The 24633-nt window shown below is 43.6% G+C and overlaps 1 protein-coding gene across 3 annotated transcripts in view; it reads right to left on the bottom strand.

Annotated features, from left to right (window-relative positions):
* The window catches only part of arhgap24 (Rho GTPase activating protein 24), a 545136-nt gene that overhangs the window by 236055 nt on the left and 284448 nt on the right, over nt 1-24633 (bottom strand). Inside the window, exon 1 of one of the 3 annotated variants that reach the window (XM_041194138.1) lies at nt 6612-6630. The exons of the other annotated variants lie outside the window; for them this stretch is intronic. The gene's annotated coding sequence lies outside the window, so the exon portion shown is untranslated. Of the gene's footprint in view, nt 1-6611; nt 6631-24633 lie in introns of those variants that run through there. 3 annotated transcript variants of the gene reach the window in all.

Genomic DNA, 24633 nt, shown 5'->3' with positions numbered 1-24633 from the left:
GTCAAGTGTCATGATGAGTGCAAGAAGAAAAGCTTTGTCACGTCTCTTTTTCAGAATACTCAAGTTTTATACTACCAAATGACTATTAGCAGTAAAAAAATGTGAACTCATACCCATCCTGATTCACAATATCAATTGTTCTAGATCCCCACCAAATTAAGTGAAACAAGGGATATTTTGGATAGCACAGGAAAATAGAGTTAAGGCAGAAGATCAGCCATGGTTTTATTGAATGATAGAGCAGGCTTGCAGTATCGCAGTAAGGAACTTTTATGAAATATTAATTCAGAAACTAATTATTTAGTTTTCAAACAGTGCAATGGGAATCACAAATCCTTGGTATTGATATCCCAGCAAATCCTGGTATGTGTTCAATGGGCATCATCATAATTAGCCTTGCCAGGCCTTTGAGGGTCAGGGTGAAGATTCCTCATTTGAAATACCAATGGTGTGTGTTCGTGCCATGATTGGTGCATCACAGGGCACGTGAAGGATTGGAAACATGGCACTGGCTGGCACTTGTTGCCTGTCAGCTGCATTAGTCCAGAATAAAATAAAGGTAACTCCCAATTTGTAAAGTTTGTGTGTGTGTCGGGGGGGGGGTGTGGATGTGTTGGTGGCATGGGGCCAAGGGAAAAAACTCTCCCTCAAAGATCCTCAGGGTTTCAGGCCACACCCCAGGCCTGGACTAGCAGTCTAGCCTAATTCTGCTGGCTGCCAGGTCTTGTCTTACTTGGCATTTCAGTAGATCCTAGGAAATGCTCCCCATGCATACCCACTCTGGTGCAGGTGAATTTGTTTGAGGTGATGAAGGTTCTGTACAAAGAAGGTTGTGGAGAAACTGAGAATAGAAGACAGGACCAGGCATATTCATCTACTTCCTGGGCCTTCCATATTCACAAGGGCTAAGCTATTTAAAGCAATTTTACTGAAAGACAATAAGATCAGCATTGCAGTATTGAAACCAGTTGTCATCTTCAAGCAAGTTTTTGTTTCCTTCTGAAATTACAGTCCCTGGAGATCCATCATATTCATAGCATTTCTTATGAGATGAGTGCATTGACAAGCTTTTATTACAGGTATGATACCTAAGAAGCTTTTGAACATAGAAAAATGCCCCCAAGGATTTTCAATGAAACCAAAGCATTGAAACAAATTTTCAAAACACTGAAATAAAACATTAAACCTGCACATCTAATTGAGGTATTTGGAATGTGTATAGCATATCAAATTGTGGTAATAGATACGAATGAGCAGAAACAAAGATATCTGAAGAATTTGTGTGCTGTTGCTGTAAAGTTTGAGGATAGCACAAGCAAACTAGAAGCATGTAATTTGTTTGAAATCCCACCTGATAAGTTAGAGATCATTAATATCACTAAGACAGTTTGGAATGCAGCTAAATACTCAGTTCCATTATTATTCAAACTAACAAAACACAACACATACATTACAATGGTTTGCATGCCACCTTTTCTTCTACACCAAAGACTTAAAGTGATAGGGCCATGATGGTTTGAGCATATTGTAAAACTTTGGGCCTGTGATGATGTCACTATATATGTTGTTCCAACTTTCCCTTTACAAATTTATTAAAGTTTCCCCAAGTAATCAGTTGTACCTGTGCAACAATCAAAGTGATACTGATTGGTATAAAAGGACTTGAAAATTATGTCTATGCCGCAGCAAACATTTTAGTCCTTTTCCAACTTCAATGAGTAAACTTTGAAATTTACCAGATCACCCACTGCTGTCTTGCTCATAACAAAGGCACGATTGTCAAATGTGCAGATTTCTTTAGTTCCACATAATCTGAAGAATTTGAAATGTCAAGAGTATTCATTACCCTATAGGCAATTTGAATTGTGGTCTCTGATTCAGGTTTTCCGTGACAGATGTACTTTCCGACTTTCAAAGTTATGTGTGTGTCGATAACAAAAAACAAGAAAATATATTAAAAATATAAATTTCTTAGGGGCTTTACAGGGTAGATTCTGGGAAAATGTTTCCCCTAATTGGGGAAACCAGAACATGGGGGACAGCATCTCAGAATAAAGGTTGGTCTTTTGTGACTGGTATGAGATATTTCTTAACTCAAAGGTTTGTGAATCTTTGGAATTCTCTGCCCCTTGGATGCTCAGGCTGTTGAGTATTGACAGTGGTCAATAGATTTTTGGTGACAAAGGAATCAAGGAATATGAGGTTCGTACACAAAAATGTAGTTAAGGTAGAAGATCAGCCATGATATTATTGAATGGTGGAGCAGGCTAGCTGGCTGAAATGTCCTACTCCAGTTCCTATTTCCAATGTTCTTCAAAGAGAATCTCCAGCCTCAAAAACACAGACAATATCTTAGTGTCTCTTTATCTCCACTGCTAAGGTAACTAAGCGAACTTAATTCAACAACATAAAAAGAGAAAGGAGCTAACGTGTAGGAATTTAAGCCAGCAAAACCAATTATCAAGTGCTGTATGAGATTCAGGGTTGATTTATGAATTAATTAAAATATCCAATAGTCTGTGCATGAACTAAATCAATTGGGGATGAAGAAGTACAGCATTATTCTATACCCCCAGCCCTAGAAACCCCCCACCGCCCCAACCTTGCACCTCGCCCCACCCCCACCGAATTTCAGTTCCTCGGGACTCTGGCCCTTTGTGTATTGGCCACTCTCTTCAGTCCAACATAGGCGGCCGTATCTTCAGGTGACAGGTCCGATGCTCTGGGATACCCTCTCTAAACCCCTTTGCCTCTCCATTTCCCTCCTCTCCTTTAGGTCTTCCAGAAAACCTACTCTGAGACCAATTAGCTTTTGGTGACCCTTGGTCTCAGTATCAGGTTTTTGTAAGGTTGCACTTCTTTTAAGTGACCTAATAACGCTTTTCTATGCTGAAGGTCTGATATAAATGTAAGTTGTTGTTATTCATGTGGGTTAGTAATGTTAACTGATGTGGTATGTATAATATTTCCACATCATCCAAAAAAAGTGCAAGTAGGCATCAGTAAAAGGAGCTGTCTTTCTTTGATATAACAACAGGAAATTCTGGTAAAGCTCCGAGGGACTGGGCAGAGAAATAGAGTTAACATTTTGAGTCCGTATGACTCTTCTTCAGAGCTCAGCCTTTCTTTGAGATTTGACTAATTAATACTGTAGACCACGTAATTGTAAATGTGCCTGACAATTCTCATTTAACACAAAGGGGGAGAAATTTGTTTACATAGCCCTGCTTCCAGGGGTGTTACCCAGAATTATGTGGTTTTTCCAAGGGGCAGGTAGCACCAGGAGCCATCCAGCTGTCTTCAATGTAAAATTCAAAAATGTCACATGGGCCGCTCTATGGCATCGCCAGCCCCCAGGGAATTGACATATTTGTATATAGCACATTTACATGATGAAATTTGTCCCCCGAAAAGATAGAATTTGACCATCTAAAAGCGACCATCCTACTTTGGTATTAATATAAATCAACTTGTCTCATACTCTCTCCCGTATCAACTACCAACGACACAAACTATGGCAAGAATATATGGAATGAATTCTTTATTCTCGATAAATACCATCAGAGTACACTCACAGTATTAAAATGTTATGTCCAATTCAGTACATTTCAACCTCTCACAGAAGCAAATTTTAAAAAGAAAATTTTGGTAGGCAGTATGGCTGACGTTGATATGAGGATGGCATTTCTGCTTTGAATGCAGAAACTTCAAGGGTTGCATCCAGATAAAAACCAACAGTCCCTTGACTCGATTGAACATGTGCGCTCTAGCATTCCCACACAGATGCAAAAGCAAAATAGAACATACTTCGAGGCACCATCTACAATACTACACTCTCAAAGTATGGGAAGCAAGAGTGGAAAAATGGTGGCTGGTTCAAGGCTAGCAACACTGTGATGGAACCAGTTATTGAAACCAAGCAGCCCACTCTCATTATTTACAAGCGAGATCTGAGCGAGATAACTCTGAATACACTAAAAACCACTCAAAGTTCAACAGACTACTGGTTACAACTTTGCCAGAATATCCAGATGTGAGCAGAGAGTGCTAGGGGCATGTATGAAGGGGTCAAAACGGCAATAGGTTCATCAGCAAAGAAAACGGCTTCATTTGAAAACAAAGGCTGGGAGATTATTACCGGCTGCATTAAATATTTGGTGAGATGGGTGGAACACCACCCTCAGTTGTACTCTAGGGCAAACACTGCCACTGAGGAAGCTCTAGATACCACAGAAAGCCTGCCTGTCATGGCAGAGCTGGATATCGAACCCACAGTGGAGGAGCCTAGCAAAGCTATTGACTCACTTGCCTTGGGCAAAGCTCCAGGTGCTGATACTATACTGTCTGAACTCATCAAGCACAGGAAATTGGCACTCCTGCAGTATCTGCACGAACCTCTGTCTCTGCTGGAAAGAGAGGCAGTGCCCCAGGATGTGCGTAATGTAAAGATTGTGACCCTGTAGAAAACAAGGGTGACTGCAGCGATTGCAACAGCTATCAAGGCATCTCCTTACTGAGTATCATGGGAAAAGTATTTGCCTATGTTGCCCTTGTCAGACTGCAGGTCTTAGCTGAACACAGCTACTCCAAACTCAGTGTGGCTTAGAACTGGATGATCTACAATTGACATGATCTTCTCAGTCTGGCAGCTGCAAGAAAAATGCGGTGAGCAAAAGAAGCCACTATCTCACCAAAGCATTCGACCATGTGAGCAGAAGCAGACTGTTTATGCTGCTGGAGGAAACTGGCTGTCTGCCGAAGCTGTTCAAGGTGATATTTTCTTTCCATGAAAACACGGCGAGTAAGGTATGCTATATCAGGGAAGAATCTAATCCTTTTGAGATCTGCAGTGGGGAAAACAGGGTTATGTTCTGGCACTAACACTCTTTGGCATACACTTCATTTTCTCTTTGCTGGTGTCATAAGCTTTCAGGCCATCTACAGGGGGTGTCCACTTACAGACCAGAACTGATTGAAAGCTGGTCAGCCTTCTTCGCCTTAGATTCAAGATAAAGGTGTGGCAAAGTCCTTATCAGAGAATTGCTGACGATACTGCATTAGCATTCTATACCATGGAACACCTTCAGTGGCAAATGGGCAAATGGACTCTCTGATGCCTGTAAAGAGTTCAGTCTCCCCATCAGCATCTGAAAGACAAATGTCATGGTCCAGGATGTTGCCATACCGCTAGCTAGCGTCACTGACAATGTGACACGGGAAGCTGTTGATAGTTTCACATATGTAGGCCCCACAATCACCAGCAATCTGTCACTTGTCACTGAAATCAACACATACATCACAAAAGCTGCAGCTGTTGTGTCCAAGCTGAGTAAGAGAGAGTATGGAAAACAGCAACCTGTCTGAGAACACCAAACTGCGGCCTACCAAGCAGGTGTCCTCAGTGCGGTCCTCTATAGTGGTGCCATATGCTAGGCCAGAGAAAAGGCTGAATAGTTTGCACCTTTGCCAACTCAGATGTATCCCCTGCATCACTAATGTATGCTAATTCCGAGCCTATGACATCTGTGCTGGCTTGACCACGTACATTGGATGGATGATGACCATATAGCCAAAGATCTGCTGTACAGTCAAGTGGCCAATGGGTCACAACCTCCTGGGCAGCCATACTTTCCCTGCAAGGACACCTGCAAGTGAGATATGAAGATAGCAGACATTGACATTGACAACTGCGAGACAGCTACTGAGGGCTATGACCTCTGGAAGCTAACAATTTGGAAGGGCTTTGGAATAAACGAGCAGAAAGGAAAATCTCAACTGACCAAGAAGATGGCCCAGAGAGAAAGGAGAGGCCAGCAATTCCTACACCTTCTCAACCCACTGTCTTCATCTGCAGAGACAGCCATGCCGGGGGCGGGGGGGAGGGGTGGTGGGTGGGGGTGGTGGTTCCTGAGCCATACCAGATGATGCTTAACACAGAGTTGACCATCTTGGCGTAAACCATTGCTTTACGAGAAGGCAGGCTGTCACATTTTTAAAAAGCACTTGTGAAAGAAATGTGGTTAGTAAACAATTTTGGGGGGTTTTGGAAAGAGAACAGCTGGAGTTGTGTACAAAAAATGTCTTCGTTCTGGTGATGTCACCCATGAGTGCCATAATTTTCAATATGATTGTGATTAGGTGAAAAATGATTGCTCCCGCATTACAGTAACAAGATATTATTATGGCATCCTATTAAATAATGGCACAATGATTGCAGAAATGCAATTCTGTGGTAGTAAAAGATATATAAATCATCAGTATGTTTATTACTCTTTTTATAAATGAAAATTAAACTATGGAATGTTTCACAAACCATTATGGGAGATATTTTATTTTTCTTCATATATGCACAAATATAATTTTCCACAAATAATGGTGCCAGTTTCAACCGTGAAACTTTCAATAATGTTCTATTTCTCTGCAAATTCTCGTGAAACTCAATTAAAAGCCCATTGATAAACACAATTTTAATGTCTTTAACTAGTCCAGCTTAATATTCACATCAATACTGTGTTGAAGCTCTAATCAGCTGTAGTAGTCTGTGAATGAAACTTCTCTGAAGTTAAAAATACTGTACTATGTCACTTAGTTGTCAATGAAACAGGTTTTACCTTGGCACTTTTGAGGATCAATCTTTGTAGGTTTGAAGCAACTTAGTCCCATGGCACCATGTTACTTGCAACATACTCTCTTCATTGTCTTCTCCGATCCACCAGATCTAGCTCCTAGGCCAGGAAGGAATCCCCAGAGACAGCCTCTTGCTGCCAGAGCAACTAAGCTTAATACACTGGCCTCCTCCCCAGTCCTCCTCCATTGCATATTCGGATACTCCACCAGATTTAGACACACCTCCGGAACAACCCCCAGCCTTCAATCTGTGTCGCTACCTCACTAAATGTAAACTTCTGCCCCTTTCACCTAGGAGATCAGTGCTAATTACTTTTCAGATATGGACAAGACAGATCTGACCAATCAATTGCAATTTGGCTGACCTTTGCAGCACCACATGTTTAAACATTTCCACCTGCAAGAACCCCCTTGAAGTAAAAAAAACACAAAAGAAAAATACTCTTAGCAATATGCACAAATTGTTAATTGTTCTTGCATATTATTAAATCTGATTTCAGAGTTTTAAGACCCTTGTTGTTTATTATCTGGGGTTTGGCTCTTTGCCAGTTATGAACTGACTGCCAATTAAGTCACCTTGAATACACTTGCCCTTTTTATATGCATTCTGTAGCTTGAATGCTGATCAGCTAATCAAAGCCTGTAGGAAACCAAAATGAGTGTTAGGGTCTGCTAGTGCAGCTTCTCAGTACTAGAGGGAACATTCAATTTGCAGCTATCAATAATCATCAATCGTTAGCTGACAAAGACTATAAAACATCCACAAAGCTGCTGTAAGGCACTTCAGGACTAGAAAAATGTTCTCTTACACTACAAATGGCAATGAATATCCATTAAAAGCAGGCTGGGAAGGAGTCATACAGGCCACTGATAGGCAGCACAGGCTTAAAGAAAGAAAGTCATCAAATTTGATGTTAACACATCGTGACAGCTCATTAGACTTTTGCTTTGATGACAAAGTCACAGATTTTCTTTTGGAGGTGGCAGGTGTTGTAATTCCTGGCATTAATATATGTATCACTGAACCAGATAGATAATACAGACAGAAAGAATAAAATCTTACTGAGATGTATGTTCTTTATAAGGTAATATAAAATAAATTTCTTTTGTGATTCCCCCTTCCACCTCACCCCCTCCCCATCACAGCCAGTTGAAGAAAATTCCAGCTACGTATTTTCAAAGCTACTCAACTTTTGTACAATGCATTAGAACTCATGCAGTTCACTGTACAGCAGACTCCTGCAATTGGCATTGTCTATTTTATGTACTTTGAATAATGGCCAATTTCATCTCTTAACTTTCCTTGTTAAGTACAAACAAATATTCTAATCAGGGTCAATCATTAAGTATAAAACTCAGTTGTGCCACATATATCTTAGCTGAATGTGTGGTTATCCAGCCAATATTACAGATGGACCAAAAACCTATGAGAATCCAAGAATATGTACAAGGTCAGGAGAGATCCTTTAATTTAAGTAGCCTGCACAAACTGAGTTGGATCTGGAAGATAGTATCAGGGCATCCATAAGATGAAAAAAATGCTTCCTTAGCTTTTATCGAAAAATGAGCCCTGTGGCTATCGCTGAAACAATGTTTGGCGTACAAGCTGTCAATTATTCCCCCAAGTCCTTGACCTTGGATTTCTTGCTCCTGCCACGCTGTTTCTTACTCCACTCATCTTGTTTTAGGAAGGTAGTGGCCCTGCTTCTTCAAGATCACATGGAAAATTTAAGGAGAAGGGCAGAACCCAGCATATTCAGAATCCAGCCTAATTCACAGCCATTCTGCTCTAATCCTCATAGAGTTACACCAGAAAGGTCCTGGATTTTCAATCCCATAATTAAGACGTGATGGCCTTTGTATGTGTGTGTTTGTATGTGTACATGCACCATTGAAAATAGCTAAACTATCAAGCATGCAAATCTCAAATTCAATTATACCCTGTAATTCAATTATAATGCACGAATGAATGAAAAGTGATAGATGCATATACCTGAAGGAAACCTTGCTAATTTACCTCATTTGTACTGGGACTCCTTCAGTCCTGGAAGCACAAATCAATAATTGGATTGTTTTCCAATTAAATGAAGAAATACTCCAGATTGTTGGATCATATCGAACAGAATTGTGCCAGCAACAAATAATCCCCCAAGTCAGAAATATCCGCAACTTATTCTTTGCTCCCAAAATGTTACCTTTGCAAAGTACACCATGTAAGATCATAAGAAATAAAAGCAGGAGTAGGCCATTCAGCCCATCGAACTTGCTTAACTATTCAATAAGATCATGGCTATTCTAATTGGCCTTAACTCCACATTCATGCCTGTCCCTCAAAATCCTTGACTTCGTTGTTGATCAAAAACTGTCTAACTCAGCCTTGAATATATCTACTGACCCAGCCTCTATTGCTCTCTGTGCAAGAGAATTCCAAAGAGTGAACACACAAGAACATAAGAAATAGGAGCAGCAGTAGGCCATTAGGCCCATCAAGCCTGCTCCAACATTCAATAAGATCAGGGCTAATCTAACCCAGGCCTCCACTTCTCTTTTGTGCCAGTTCCTCATAGTCCTCAATTCCCTCAAATTTCAAAGATCTAACTACCTCCTCTTTAAATACTTTCAGTGATCTAGCCTCCACAACTCTCTGACTTTCGCTACCCTCTGAGAAGAAATACCTTCACATCTTAGTTTTAAATTAGTGTCCTCTTATTCTGTAACTATGTCCCCTAGTTTGAGATTCCCCCAATAGTGGAAACATCTCAACATCTACCCTGTCAAGCCCCTTCAGAATCTTGTACGTTTCAAAAAGATCACCCCTCATTCATCTAAACTCTAATGTATAAAAGCCTAACCTGTTTAGCTGTTCTTGATAAGTCAACCCCTTCATCCCAGGAATCAGCCTAGTGAATCTCTTTTGAACTGCCTCCAATGCCAATATATCCTTTCTTAAATGTGTGGACCAAAACTGTACACAATACTCCAGGTGCAGTCTCACCAATGTCCTGCGCAATTGTAACACAACTTCTCTATTTTTAAACTCCAAGCCCCTAGCAATACAGGCCAAAATTCCATTTGCCTCCTTAATTACTTACTGCATCTGCATGCTAACTTTTTATGTTTCATGGACAAGAACACCTAGATCCCTCTGTGCTGTACTTTTTTAGAGTCTCTCCATTTAAATAATAGTCTGCCTTTTGATTCTTCCTCCCAAAGTGCATGACCTCACACTTTCCTACATTAAACTCCATCTGCCAAGTTTTTGCCCACTCACTCAACCTGTCTATATCCCCTTGCAGATTCCTTATGTCCCCTGAGAGAAGAAATTCCTCCTCATCTCTGTCTTGAATGGGTTACCCCTTATTTTTAAACTGCATTCCCTAGTTCTAGATGCCCCCATAAGAGGAAACATCCTGTCAGCATTTACCCAGTTGAGCCCCTCAGAAGCTTATATGTTTAAATAAGATCACCTCTCATTCTTCTAAAGTCTTGCTCAACCTTTCCTCATAAGACAAACCCTTCACCCCAGGAATCAGCCTTCTCTGAACCTTAGTGCTCCAAGTGTGGTCTCACCAATGCCCTGGGCAGCTGTAGCAAGACTTCTCTACTTTATATTCAATCCCCTTGTAATAAAGGCCAACATTCCATTTGCCTTCCTAACTACTTGCTGTACCTGCATGCTAACTTCCTGTGATTCATGTACAAGCCCAGGTCCCTCTACACTGCAACATACTGCGGTTTCTCCCCATTTAAATAATATTCTCCTTTTCTATTCTTCCTGCCAAATTATACTCCATGTGTCAATTTTTTGCCCTCTCATTTAACCTATCTATATCTCTTTGCATCCTCTTCACAACTTGCTTTATACCTATCTTTGTATCATCAGCAAACTTGGGTATAATCATCCAAGTCATTAATATAGATCATCCATAGCTGAGGCCTCAGTACTGATCCCTGATGCACTCCACTAGTTAGAGTTTGCCAACCTGAAAATTACCCATTTATACGGACTCTCTTTTCACTGTTCGTTAGCCAGTCCTCTATCCATGTTAATGTATCAACCTCAACACCATGAGCTTTTATGTGGCACCTCATTCTCATGTCCAGGAGACAGGAAGAAAAATAGAGATATATCTACGTCATGCCGGCTACTTTATAATATTTTTTCTGTTTTTCAAAATGGACAATTGCTGGACTGATAAAATGGTTGCAGTTGACCGCATGATGGTAGTTCTGGAAGCTTATGAGCTGTTTACACGTGAACAAAGGCTAACACATCAAACCCCCTGGATTGTAACACATCTTGCATCATATAAACATTCCAACCAAGCTAACACAAAGGATTCATAGATGATACATCTGTACCAGCCAGCTCTGAACAAAGGCAGAGTTGTTTGGGACTTGTCATCTTCAACTTTGTACTAACGGTTCTTCAGTTACCTCCTCAAAACACAATAGGTTTTAGCAAGGGTGCCTCGTTAGCTTAGTAGCTCGACCCAAAACCACCCTGTCACATGACCGAGACTTAAGCTGTTTTAATTCTTTTAATTGGACAGCTTTTGAATTTTATCTTCAATTGCGGTTTAACCTCAGAAGAGAAATCGAAACTCCAGGTGAGCAGCCTGCCTCTAATCTTCGTCTCTCTCCAAGTCTGATTTCCAGAAAGAAACCTGTATTTCGCCTACAGAGTGAACTAATACCCACGATGGAAGAATACTTTGTTGCATCTTCAACAGACTCGACCTGCAACCGAGTCCCTAGGACCAAGACCACGAATTCTGCCAGACAAAGCCACCTGAAAGAACCTTCATTGGACATTCACTTACTGGACTCTGGACTCAGGTGAAACAATACTTGTTATTGTTATTGTGGTCTTTTCCATGAACCCCTTTCTTTCCCTTATCCCTCTTTTATTGTGTGAATGTAAAAAAGGGTGGACGTTGCAAAACCCCTTCCCGCATTTTGTGTATGTGTAAAATAAACTAAACTACCCCTTTTATTTGACCTGATCTCAAGTTTGCCATGAGGTTATTAATAAAGAATTGGGTAACTCAAAAACTGAAGGGTTGGGTAAAATATACTACCACTGATAAGGGGGGAAATCAAAAATCATAACCGCCTTCCTGTTTACGAATGGGTAGTGAGTGGAGAAATTAAGGCTGTTTAAATTAATCCCCCCTCTGGTCCGTAACATTATCAAATCATTCCAGAAATCCTAATACACTTCATCTACTGGTTCCCCTTAATCCACTGTGTTTATGATAGCCTTAAAGAGCTTTAATAAATTGTCAAACATGATTCCCCTTCACATAATCAAGATTGATAGTATTATGATATTCTCAATGTCCTGCTTCTACCTTCTTAACAATGGATCCTAGCATTTTCCCAATAACAGATGTTTGCCTAACTGGTCTATAGTTTCATGCTTTCTGTCTCCTTCCTTTCTTTAATGGTGATGATACATTTGCAGTTTTCCAATCCTTTCCAAAATTCAGGGAACTTTGGAAGATTACAACCAATGAATCAACTAACTCTGCAGCCACTTCCCTTAAGGAATGAAGGCTACCAGGTCTGGGGGACTTATCAGTCTTCAGTCCCACTGGTTTTCCCAGTACTTTTTCTCCAGTGATCATGATGTTTTTACGTTCCTCCCTCCCTTTTTCCCCCTGCTTTTTTACTATTCTTGGAATCCTTTTGGGTCTTCTACTGTGATTTTAAATTCAAAGTATGAGTTTAAAGTATCTGTCATTTCCCTTGTTTCCCATTTTTAATTCCCAGTCTCACCCTCTACCAACGCTACTTTCACTACTCTTTTCCTTTTCATATACTTGTAGGCTGGGTCTGCGGCAGGTGGTGAGGGAACCAACAAGAGGGAAAAACCTACTTGACCTCATCCTCACCAACCTGCCTGCTGCAGATGCATTTGTCCATGGCAGTATCGGTAGGAGTGACACCAGACAGTCATTGTGAAGACTAAGTCCCACCTTCGCATTGAGGACTCTCTCCATTGTGTTGTGTGGCACTAACACCGTGCTAAATGAGATAGATTTCAAACAGATCTAGCTGCTCAAAACTGGATATTCATGAGTCACTGTGGGCCATCAGCAGCAGCAGAACTGTATACGACCACAATCTGTAACCTCATGGCCCAGAAAATCCTCCACTCTACTATAACCAGGGGATCAACCCTGGTTGAATGGAGAGTACAGGAGGGCATGCCAGGAGCAGCACCAGGCATAAAATGAGGTGACAACCTGGTGAAGCTACAACACAGCCAAGCCTATCTATATTTACAATCTATATAAATCACTTGGATGAAGGGGTGCATTTGTGTGCCAAGCAGCGAAAACAGCAAGTGATTGACATAGCTAAGCAATCACATAACCTGCCACGTACAGTCGTGAATGGTGGTGGACAATTAAACAACTAACAACAGGAGCAGGCTCCACAAATATCCCCAATGATAGGGGAGCCCTGCACATCTGTGCAAAAGTCAAGGCTGAAGCATCTGCAACAATCTTCAGCTGGAAATGCTGAGAGAATGATTAATATAGATTGGCCTCCTCCTGAGGTCCCCATCATCACACATGTTAGTCTTTAGCTAATTCAATTCACTCCATGTGAGAACAAGAAATGGCTGAGGCACTGGATACTGCAAAGGCTATGGACCCTGACAACATTCCAGCAATAGTACTGAAGTAATAGTGCTGAACAGTACTGAAGACTTGTGCTCCAGAACTTGCCACACCCCTAGCCAAGCTGTTCCAGTACAGGTACAACACTGGTATCTACCTGGCAATGTGGAAAACTGCCCAGGTATGTCCTGTCCTCAAAAGCAGGACAAATCCAATCCGGCCAATTACTGCCCAATCAGTCTACTTTCAATCCTCAACAAAGTGATGGAAGGAGTCATCGACAGTGCTATCAAGCGGCAATTACTCAGCAATAACCTGCTCACTGATGCTCAGTTTTGCCACTCAGCTCCTGACCTAGGTACAGCCTTAATTCAAACATGGACAAAAGAGCTGAATTCCCGAGGTGAGGTGAGAGTGACTGTCCTTGACATTGCAACAGCATTTGACTGAGTGTGGCATCAAGGAGCCCTAGCAAAACTGGAGTCAATGGGAATCAAGGAGAAAACTCCACTGGTTGGAGTCATACCTAGCACAAAGGAAGATGGTTGTGTTTTGGAGGTCAGTGATCTCAGTCCCAGTACATCACTGCAGGGTTCCTCAGGCTAGTGCCCTAGGCCCAGCCATCTTCAGCTACTTCATCAATAACCTTCCTTCCATCATCAGGTCAGAAGTGGGAACGTTCACTGATGATTGCACAATATCCATGCTTGGGCTGACAAGTGGCAAGTTACATTTGCATCACACAAGTGCCAGGCAATGACCATCTCCAACAATGGAGAATCTAACCATTGCCTCATGACATTCAATGGCATTACCATTGCTGAATGCCCCACTATTAGCATCCTGGATAGATAGATCAGAAACTGAACCGGACTAGCCATATAAATACTGTGGCTACAAGAGCAGATCAGAGGCTGGGAATCCTGCAGCAAGTAACTCACCTCCTGACTCCCCAAAGCCTGTAAACCATCTTCAAGGCACAAGTCAGGAATGTGATGAAATACTCTCCACTTGCCTGGATGAGTGCATCTCCAATGACATTCAAGAAGCTTGACACCATTCAGGACAAAGCAAACTACTTGACTGGCACCCCATCCACCACTTTCAACATCCACTCCTCCATCAGTGGCACACAGTGGTAGCGGTGTGTCCCATCTATAAGGTGCACTGCAGGAATTCACCAGGCTCCTTAGACAGCACCTTCCAAACCTGCAACCTCTACCACCTAGGAGGGCAAGTGCAGCAGGTGTATGGGAACACCATCATGTACAAGTTCCCTCCCAGGTCACTCACCATCCTGACTTGGAACTATATCATTGTTCCTTTAATGTCGCTGGGTCATAATCCTGGAACTCCCTTCCTAACTGCACTGTGGGCATTCCTACACCACAGGGGCTGCAGTGGTTCAAGAAGCTAGCTCACCACCTCCTTTTTAAGGGCAATTAGGGGGGTTAATAAAAATGCTGGCTAGCTAGACAACAACACCCACATCCCAGGAAAGAAAAAAAAAGTGGCTTTTACAGTTTGTTTTTATATTTCTTGCTAGTTTTCTCTCATGCTCCAATTTCTCCCTCTTATTTTTTTTTAGTCATCCTTTGCTGGTTTCTAAAATTTTCCTGTAGATTGTATCTATAATGCTAATTTCATTTGGTGCCAAATTTGGACGCATGGGACTAGTTTCCCCAGCATAGTAAATCGCAATGAAGGTGTCTCATAAATTATCCTTATCTATAATCCCAAACAGTATGCACAATGAAACTTGTGATTATCCATGTCAATGAGAGTATACATCTGTTCCAGATTGGAGACTAACACCTACTGCCATGGAAACAAGAGTCAGTCTCCTTTCTCCGCTTATCACTGAAAACTGAGATAGCAGATATGTGGAAGCCAGAATTTGAATTTGGCTGTTGAGGATAAAAGGATGTGGATATTACTTAGTACAGTGTTTCCATTTTATCAAAATGCCCAGCAGTTCACTTGCCAATGTAGCAAACCTCCGCTGTCCAGGAAATTCTGGCGGGGGTAAACTCATGACAAAGCAATGGAAGGACAGATAGATGCTCCCCCAGCAATGACTACCCCACCCTTCCAAAATCAGGACTGACCAGGTTCAGGGATTGGTGTTGGAATTTAGTTGACTGAGTCTAGCTTGTCATTCACAACAGGACAGATCACAAGGAGAAAAGGACATTGCTTCAGAATGACTATTTTAGAGTGGTTCTGAGTGACAGCTGAGAGCAAGGGAGGAGGAATTATTCATTTAAGACTATCTTCTCCCTCCCCCAGCAGAAAGCACCTTTAAAAGAATACAGATGGAGGAATGCTTTATACTGCATAGTGTCTCCTAAGCTTTCTGTCTTCAACTACCTAAATTGTTTTTTTCCCCCCCAGAACCAGTTTATTGCTTCTTCAGAAAAATGCTAAATGCCAATATTGAAAAGGCATGGCAATTTCAGAATTATTCCTAGAACTTACTTCACAGATTAAAGGTGACAAGCACTTGTAGCGTTTGGAATAGGGCAGATTAGAATACATTGATTTACTAGTTGCACCATTAAGTAAATTCTAAGAGCCCTCTGTGTGGGATGGGCAAAGGGTTGGGTGTGCGGAGGGTAGCAAAATTATATTGTTATGATCAGGTGAGGAGAGGTAGAATGGCTCCCCTCTTTCCCTGTTCCTTATTTGATTGCAGCAGGTTTTCTTTTAAAGGGATAAAAACAAAAAAACTGCGGATGCTGGAAATCCAAAACAAAAACAGAATTACCTGGAAAAACTCAGCAGGTCTGGCAGCATCGGCGGAGAAGAAAAGAGTTGACGTTTCGAGTCCTCATGACCCTTCAACAGAACTTGAGTTCGAGTCCAGGAAAGAGCTGAAATAAGGTGTGTGTGTGGGGGCGGAGAGATAGAGAGACAGAGAGGTGGAGGGGGGGGTGTGGTTGTAGCGACAAACAAGCAGTGATAGAAGCAGATCATCAAAAGATGTCAACAACAATACTACAATAGAACAAATAGGTGTTAAAGTTAAAGTTGGTGATATTATCTAAAAGAATGTGCTAATTAAGAATGGATGGTAGGGCACTCAAGGTATAGCTCTAGTGGGTTTTTTTTTTTTATTTTATAATGGAAATAGGTGGGAAAAGGAAAATCTTTATAATTTATTGGGAAAAAAAAAAAAGAAGGGGAAACAGAAAGGGGTGGGGATGGGGGAGGGGACTCACGACCTAAAGTTGTTGAATTCAATATTCAGTCCGGAAGGCTGTAAAGTCCCTAGTCGGAAGATGAGGTGTTGTTCCTCCAGTTTGCGTTGGGCTTCACTGGAACAATGCAGCAAGCCAAGGACAGACATGTGGCAAGAGAGCAGGGTGGAGTGTTAAAATGGCAAGCGACAGGGAGTTTGGGTCATTCTTGCGGACAGACCGCAGGTGTTCTGAAAAGCGGTCGCCCAGTTTACGTTTGGTCTCTCCAATGTAGAGGAGACCACATTGGGAGCACGAATGCAGTAGACTAAGTTGGGGGAAATGCAAGTGAAATGCTGCTCACTTGAAAGGAGTGTTTGGGTCCTTGGACGGTGAGGAGAGAGGAAGTGAAGGGGCAGGTGTTGCATCTTTTGCGTGGGCAAGGGGTTGTGCCATAGGAGGGGGTTGAGGAGTAGGGGGTGATGGAGGAGTGGACCAGGGTGTCCCGGAGGGAGCGATCCCTACGGAATGCCGATAAGGGGGGTGAAGGGAAGATGTGTTTGGTAGTGGCATCATGCTGGAGTTACAAACCCACCGACACCCACAGCTATCTCGACTACAGCTCCTCACACCCCACTTCCTGTAAGGACTCCATCCCATTCTCTCAGTTCCTTCGCCTCCGTCGCATCTGTTCCGATGATGCTACATTCAAAAACAGTTCCTCTGACATGTCCTCCTTCTTCCTTAACCGAGTTTTCCACCCACGGTCGTTGACAGGGCCCTCAAGCGTGTCCGGCCCATCTCCCGCAGCATCCGCCCTCACTCCTTCTCCTCCCTCCCAGAAACATGATAGGGTCCCCCTTGTCCTCACTTATCACCCCACCAGCCTCCGCATTCAAGGATCATCCTCCGCCATTTCCGCCAACTCCAGCATGATGCCACTACCAAACACATCTTCCCTTCACCCCCCTTATCGGCATTCCGTAGGGATCGCTCCCTTGTTTTTGATGGGTTCAGCTTTGAGGCTGTTTAAAGATGTAGACGGGTGTTTTATATGTTCTTCTAGAGGTAGCAGCTGCGAGGTTCAGTTCATTAAAAAGTTTTCTGCCTGTGGTGCATGGACGTTCAAAAGCAGCAGACAGAGTTCAAAACTTGCAAGTTGGAAGAGCAAGAGAGAGAGCCCACTCAGGTTCTTGTTTATTTAGTGTTTCATTTGCTTGTGCACAGGTCTGCAGAAAAATCAGGTGCTTAAAAAACACATGGGCCTGAATTGTACCTTTGCGGGCACCTGCAATCGGTGGGCTCAGGAGTGGCAGGGACGCGATCGGCCCCCGACCGCGATTTCACGATGACTGGCCAATTAACGGCCAGCCACCATGAAACGCACGCTGAAAAGCTCAGCGTTGCCAGGGTGGGGACGGGAAGAGGGCGGGCGATGACATCATCATGGGTGAGCACTGCAAGAGAGCTCCCTGAAGGCAGACAGCTGCCTCAGGAAGCTGCAGAACCTCAGATGATGAAATAAAGGTTTAAAAAGCTGCAAAGAAAAATGTCCGTGCATCACAATCAACCACCTGAAAATATACCTCATTAAAATGCTGTCTACAGATTTTATTTTTTATTTTATTTCATAACGGAGATTTCATCCCGCCCTTGGATGAGATTTGATGAAAAATGTAAAATCCATCTGGCCGATTCACCCATCTGCCAACCGTAAGGTTGGACAGGCCACATAAAATTGGAGACAATTGCATCATTAATGGGCTTAATTGCCCACTTAATTGTTGGTGGTACATTTCAATTTCTGCGCGTGCCCGCTGAGTGAAATATCGTGCGAGTGCGCAATGACGTCAGGACACTTGCCCATCATCTTGCGCGATTTTACACCCAATGTAAAATTCTGCCCATAGGGTTAGCTAGGTTGTCACGCGTCCCTCTCTCTCTAATTGCCCAAACATGGTCATGGCTAGTGGATTCCAGTGGCCTGGCTTACATGATTAGACCATGTCTGGGCACATTCCCTTCATAGCCAGAGTCCCATTGTCCAGGTCATTATGTCTAATGGTTTTGCTCAACCCAATTGAACACCCAGGTGATTGACTGGATGCTTTGCTAATGGGGTAGAAATGGTCCCCCGCTTCACTCCCCCTCCTTCAAGTCAATTGTTCCAGAGGCTTTACAGACATTTCAATGGCTTTGGACTGTAGACAGTGATGTAAATGTTCAGCCATCTTTGACTGTGATTTCAAGTCATTGGAATGTGGCTTTACTCTTCCAAAAAATTTAATTAGCGGTTTCGAGCCAGTAAATGAATAAGTCATTTTTATAAAGCACGGTTTCATAACAATATAGTAAGCAATAACCATAACCTTCCATCTCTAATAAACAAATTCAAATTCAGGCTAGGGCATGTCTGAAATCTCAGGTTTTATCAATGTGCACAGAGGAAAATGAACTCTTGTTTTCACAGGATTAAGTGTTGTTCTCTAATCTAGAACACAAGGGTACTGTCACTGAAACATAATCGCAATCACATAATGGATTCTCATGTCTTGGCTTGTTGTGGATAGTGCTTGGGAATGACAGATAAGGATGACATATGAGGATTATTCATTGCAATTTGCTGGCACAGGAAAGTGGTATGCATCCAATTCTGGCACCAAATTAACTGCACTGCTTCCACAATCCACAGATGTGACCCCTGATTTGGCTTGAACTCAGAAAAAATGTAATTTCGGGGTGCAAACTTCATGACCAGTGGAACTCTTTCCCCTACTTTCAGCTAATTGTCAGAATATTGTTCATGGAAAAAGCAACCATGGGTAATGTCAAAACAGCAAACAAATTCTTTAATCCACTCAGTCCCAAGTTACCACCAGTAAAATAATTTTGAGATAAGCAGTCCTGCAACTGATTTATGTGATTTAAGGTCTTCCTCTGCACCCATTCAAGTGTGTATATTGTTTGTCACTCCAGATCCAAGCTCCAAACTCCCATTTTTACTTTTCCTCCCATTTTTCTCCAGCTCTTCATCATATTCAGACTTCCATCAACGCCCCATCCCCATTCACCTCTCAGACTACATTCTCTTCTGCTGCCCACCTAGGCATCAGTTTATCATAAATTAGTCCATCACATCTCTCTGTACTGGTCCTGCTATTTTCAGCCATGATCATTGCAGCATCCTTCCTTGGATCACCTTGAGCAGTAACACCAAAGGCCTTACTCTTCATCCTGGTAAGCATCTCTCTAGTACACTCCTTGGTTAATTTCACTATCTTCCTCCTCTCCACCTCATTTTTTGACTCAACCCGACCAATGCACCATCAATCTCCACTCTGCTCTTTGTTAATTTCCTGAATATTTGCTCCTTCACATAAAAATTCCGGGATGAATCTATTGAGATTGCGATGCTGAGGCAATTGATTTATGAGAAATAGTTCCTCTTCCTTACTGAAGCCTCCCTGCTGGAATTTATATTTCATCACTTGCTCCATCCACCATTTTCAGCAGTGGGTAGCCCTTCCCATTTTGGGTTTTTCTCCCTCTAGTCTGACATCTAGGCTTCCGCTTTAAAGCACACCAACCTCTTCCATGCCTCCCAGCTCTCACTTAACAGGAGCCACCTATTCAAACCCCATGTAACATCTTCACCAGAATTTCACTCCTTTTCTCCTTCCTTAGCCTGAACACTGAACACTCTCTCAACCTTAATGATTTCAAGTGACACCTGAACAATCCAATCCAATCTCTTTTCACTTCTCTGATCTCTTGTCCTCACCTGATCTCATCCATCAACTAAACTCTCCAACCCACACTCACCATTTTACATGTTCTTTTGCTTCAGAAGCAACCCTGTATATAGGTGACCATCAGAGCCTGGAACCTCTTTCCTAACTATCTTTTCCTGAGAAAATGAGGAGTGATTGGCAAGACACTCAAATGTTGACATTCTCGAAAAGTAAGGCTCAGCTGACAATGGTTCTGAAGAGAGAAAGAAACTTGCTAACCAGGTAGTGAATTAATAATCCATTTGGCAAGCTGCCATTTGTCTATATATATGATAAGACCTTGATAAAGAAGGAGCATCAACCCCTGCTCCTACAAGTAGAGACAGCACAATTATCATTGACAGTATCCAGAGGAGATTTTTACATAAGTGCACTTTGAAAGTTTACTTTAAATATTGAATGGCACATTTAGAATTTTGGTCAAGTCTTCTCATCAACCTTTGCATGTGACCAAAAGTGGAAACACATTTGTTTTTAACATCGAGTCATAAATGTCCAGCACTTCAGATGACATGTTGTCTATTCACCATGAAGCTATGACAACTCACTGCTGCACTCAGCTGACTGCTCCTACGGTTTCATGAAGATATTTCTTTGAGAACAAAAACTTGCCCCATTTCTGAAAATTCATAAATTTTTGTGGCACAGGAAAGAATTTTTGGTGACCATGTGGGAAAAAGCCCTTCCACACTTGTCAAAATTCTGGCTTTAGGTGGTCTTATGGCACAGTGGTAGCATCCCTACTTCTGAACCAGAAGTTCTGGCTTTGAATCACACTCCAGGGCTTGATGGTCATGGAAGGTGCATTAATTACATGGCCAAACAGGTTGATTGTCAACCTGCAGATCCTTCCACTCACCCACTCCTTCCCCAGTGCAGAAACAAACACCTCGGTGGATCCTAGTTCTAGAGTAGCCTCGGGGTCACAATCTAGTGAACATATCACACTGCCTGATCCACAGCAGGTAGTGGCAGGGACTCCCCAGGTTCCTGGCACTTGGAGGATTGTTGGAGGCCAGAAATCTGCTGAGGATCCTCTGGAGTCAGTCATACCTCAATTGCTGGAGCTGCAAAGGCAAGCTTGGGAACATCAGGAAGGGATGTCCATTGCACTCCTCAGAACAATGGAGGAGTCTGTACGCCTTCAGTCTGAGGTGATAGTGCCGGCATACCAGCACACCGCGGTCAACACTGGTAGGATGGCAGCCATCATGAAGACCTTGGTCCAGGACATCGGTCCTGCCCTGCCACTTGGGCTGAATTCCATCGCTGACGCCATAGTTGGCTTCCAACAGTTTCAATGCAAGGTGGGTGCAGGGAAGCTTGATTTCACTGCAGCTTCCCCTTCTCATCAATGAGTCAGCCCTTGGGCACCCATCATGAGAAGGATCAGTAGCTGCACACTCCGGGACCATCCACGCAGGTGACTCCGGTTGAGTCCGGCCCATCCAAATCCCCTCTTGCTGTGATCTCAGCAGCTCCAGCTCCACAGGCCGAGGAGGGTGCCATTGCCACACAACAGGACCCAGAAAGCAGGCCGGGGCCCTTCAAGTCCTCCAGAGGACGGCCGCCAAGGTCATCACAGACAGGGTGTCGCAGTCAGCAAGCTGCCTCCACCTCCACTGTGAATGTCCAGGGAGCACCAAGATGTAGCCACAGGGTTAGGAAAGTTAAGAAGATATAGTTGCACAGCCTGGGCTTGGTTGTAAATCACTTATACATAATGTTCACTACTATAAGTAAATTCCCAAGAATGCCTCCTTGCCTATGGCTCCTCGTTATGATGAGCAGTATTTGTGTCACTCAGATGTGAAACCTTGGTTCCTGCACAAGTTAAAGGCAGGTGTCTCAGTCCAGGGCCTCTTCCCTGTGCTTTTTGCAGCCTTCAGACCAAAGTGATGGTCTGACTTCACACTCACTGGACTCATCAGTGATTCCTACATCTCAATGGTGCTTGGATATTGCTGCCAGAATGTAGTGGGCAGGCGTCACAGAGTTCCGTCATTTTCTCTGTGTGCTCTCAGCAACTTTGATGGGGGCTGACCCCCATCTTTTCAGCAAATGTGACTGGTGATGCTGTGCTCCTGAAGGGGTCAGATGCTGAAGGAAAAGGATCAGGTGCATTTAAAGTTTCATGGCTGTGTCTCTATGATATGACCCTGATCACAGAGCACAAGCGAGCTGCCCTCGGCCAGACAGGAGTCAGACATTCACAGAGGCTATGTAAAGATCTATGGAGTGTCCTCACTGCATGTCGTCATCATCCTCCTGGAATCTAACGACTATTAGGGCCTCTGCTGCGTCTCCATGACATGAACCTGAACACTAAGGGCATGTACACTGCCACCAGCCACACAGGAGTCAAACGTTCACAGATGCAAGATGAGGATGTCAGGACTGTCCTCACTGCATCTCGTCATCATCCTCCATTAATCTTGCGGCTATGCGGGCTTCCTGGGCATGCTTGCCTCATCCTTATCTTCGAGGACCTCACCACCATCATCCCCTTCGACATCCTCCTCATTGAAGAAGACATGCAGCTTTTCCATCTTCTCCTCAGCCAGATCCTTCCCCCCCTTTGCAGTGCCAGGTTGTGGAGCAGACAGCAAGGGACGATGATGCGCAACACTCGGTGGACTGTATTGCAATGGTCCACTGGGCCTGTTGAGGCATTGGACTGGAAACACATTTTCAAAATGCATTTGGTTTGTCCCACTGAAGTCCAGGTTGTGGCATGAGTCTCATATCCCATTGCTCTGCTGCAGTCTGAGGCCACACTGGCATCATTAGCCACGTCCTCTGACAGTGGCCCTTGTCCTCGAGGAGCGAACACTGCAGCCTCTCTGGACCCTGAGAGATGTCAGGGATCTGAAACCCACTAAGGATGTCGGAGTCGTGGACACTCCCTTGAAATTTTGCACAGACCTGTAGGATGTGTTTGTGGTGGTCGCACATCAGCTGAACATTCAGCAATTGGAAGTTCTTGTGGTTAATGTAGTTGACCGCTTGTTGCCACGGAAATCTAAGCACCACGTGAGTTCAGTCGATGGCATCCTGTACCTGTGCGAAACCTGAGATCTGCACAAATTCCAGTGCTCTCATTTCCTGGAATTCCTGATCCCGGGCGAAATGCACAAAGTTCTGTGCCTTCCTGAAGATGGAGTCCGTGACCTCCTGGATACACCTGTGCGTGGAGGCTTGCGAGATCCTGCACAGGTCACCTGTGGAGCCTTGGAAGGAGTGACTAGCATAAAAATTGAGTACCACGGTAACTTTCACAGCCACTGGCAGTGGATTCCCTCCATGTCTCCATGGTGCCAAATCCTGCAGCAGGGGACACATGTGACCAACCAGTTCCCTAGACAAGCACAGTCTTCAGCAAAACTGGTTCTCATTCATCTGTAAGAATGACAGGTGCCATCTATAGGCCCTGGGTCTAGCGAGGTGCCACAAGTGATGGCTCACTTTGGATCTTCAGCTGCTTCCAGAGGAGGCCCTGCTGCCCCTTCACCTTGAGGGTGGTGCTCCTCCCTTTGCTGAGGCAAGTGCCTCTGCCACTCTCTTCTTCCTCTCTGCTCCCTGTAATCCATGAGGCATACCGCTAAATCACCAGGCTCCATGATCCTGATGTTTTCCTCCTACAAGATCAAAGATAGAGATGTGTGGGTTAGCAAATGTGTCCTACGAACTTCTCTTGGTTAAGTCTGAAGGCCCCTTCACTTTTGCAGGAGAGTGCTGCATTGCTGGGAGCACTTGGCAGCATTGGCTGTCCAAAAACCAACCTACATCTGCCCCACTTCACTTGACTGATTGATGGCAACTTCAACCACTGGACTGCATGCTGTGCTTTCAGCTCAGGCGCAGGCATTCTCCTAATCCACACTGCAAAACTGCACTCTTAGCTTGAACCATGATGGATACTGGTCCAAACTTTAATAAAGACATTGCAAGGGGCTTTGAGCGTCTCCACCAGTGACTGCGCTATGGCCACCTTTCGCAAGGGGATTCTACAACTTGTCCAATCGGCCAATTATTCTGTTGTCCCCTAAAACGTACATTAATTTTCAGTCTGCGCCTCTGGGGTGAAAAGTTCTGGAGCATTTGGTGGCACTTCCATGCCTTTGCGTTGCTTGAGTGGGCACAAAAGCTTCAGAGGTTCAACTCCAAGCACATCAATCGACAGCTGAACGGTCTCAGCTGCAGAAGAATGCTCACTTTTGACAAGCTTTTCCAAATGCGTGGCTACTTTCCTCACCCCCCCTACCCACCCCTCAGCATGGGCTTGTGCACTTCCTTTGGTCGGTGCTGCCTTGACCCCATCCCCACACCCCCCCCCCCCCCACCAACCCAGCCTCACTTGCACTGTGTACCTTGCCCTGGCACTGCACTATAAAAGCCATACTG

The sequence above is a fragment of the Carcharodon carcharias genome, chromosome 1 (genome assembly GCF_017639515.1).
Source record: "Carcharodon carcharias isolate sCarCar2 chromosome 1, sCarCar2.pri, whole genome shotgun sequence".
Lineage (NCBI taxonomy): Eukaryota > Metazoa > Chordata > Chondrichthyes > Lamniformes > Lamnidae > Carcharodon > Carcharodon carcharias.
This window is presented reverse-complemented; position numbering and strand designations above follow the sequence as displayed.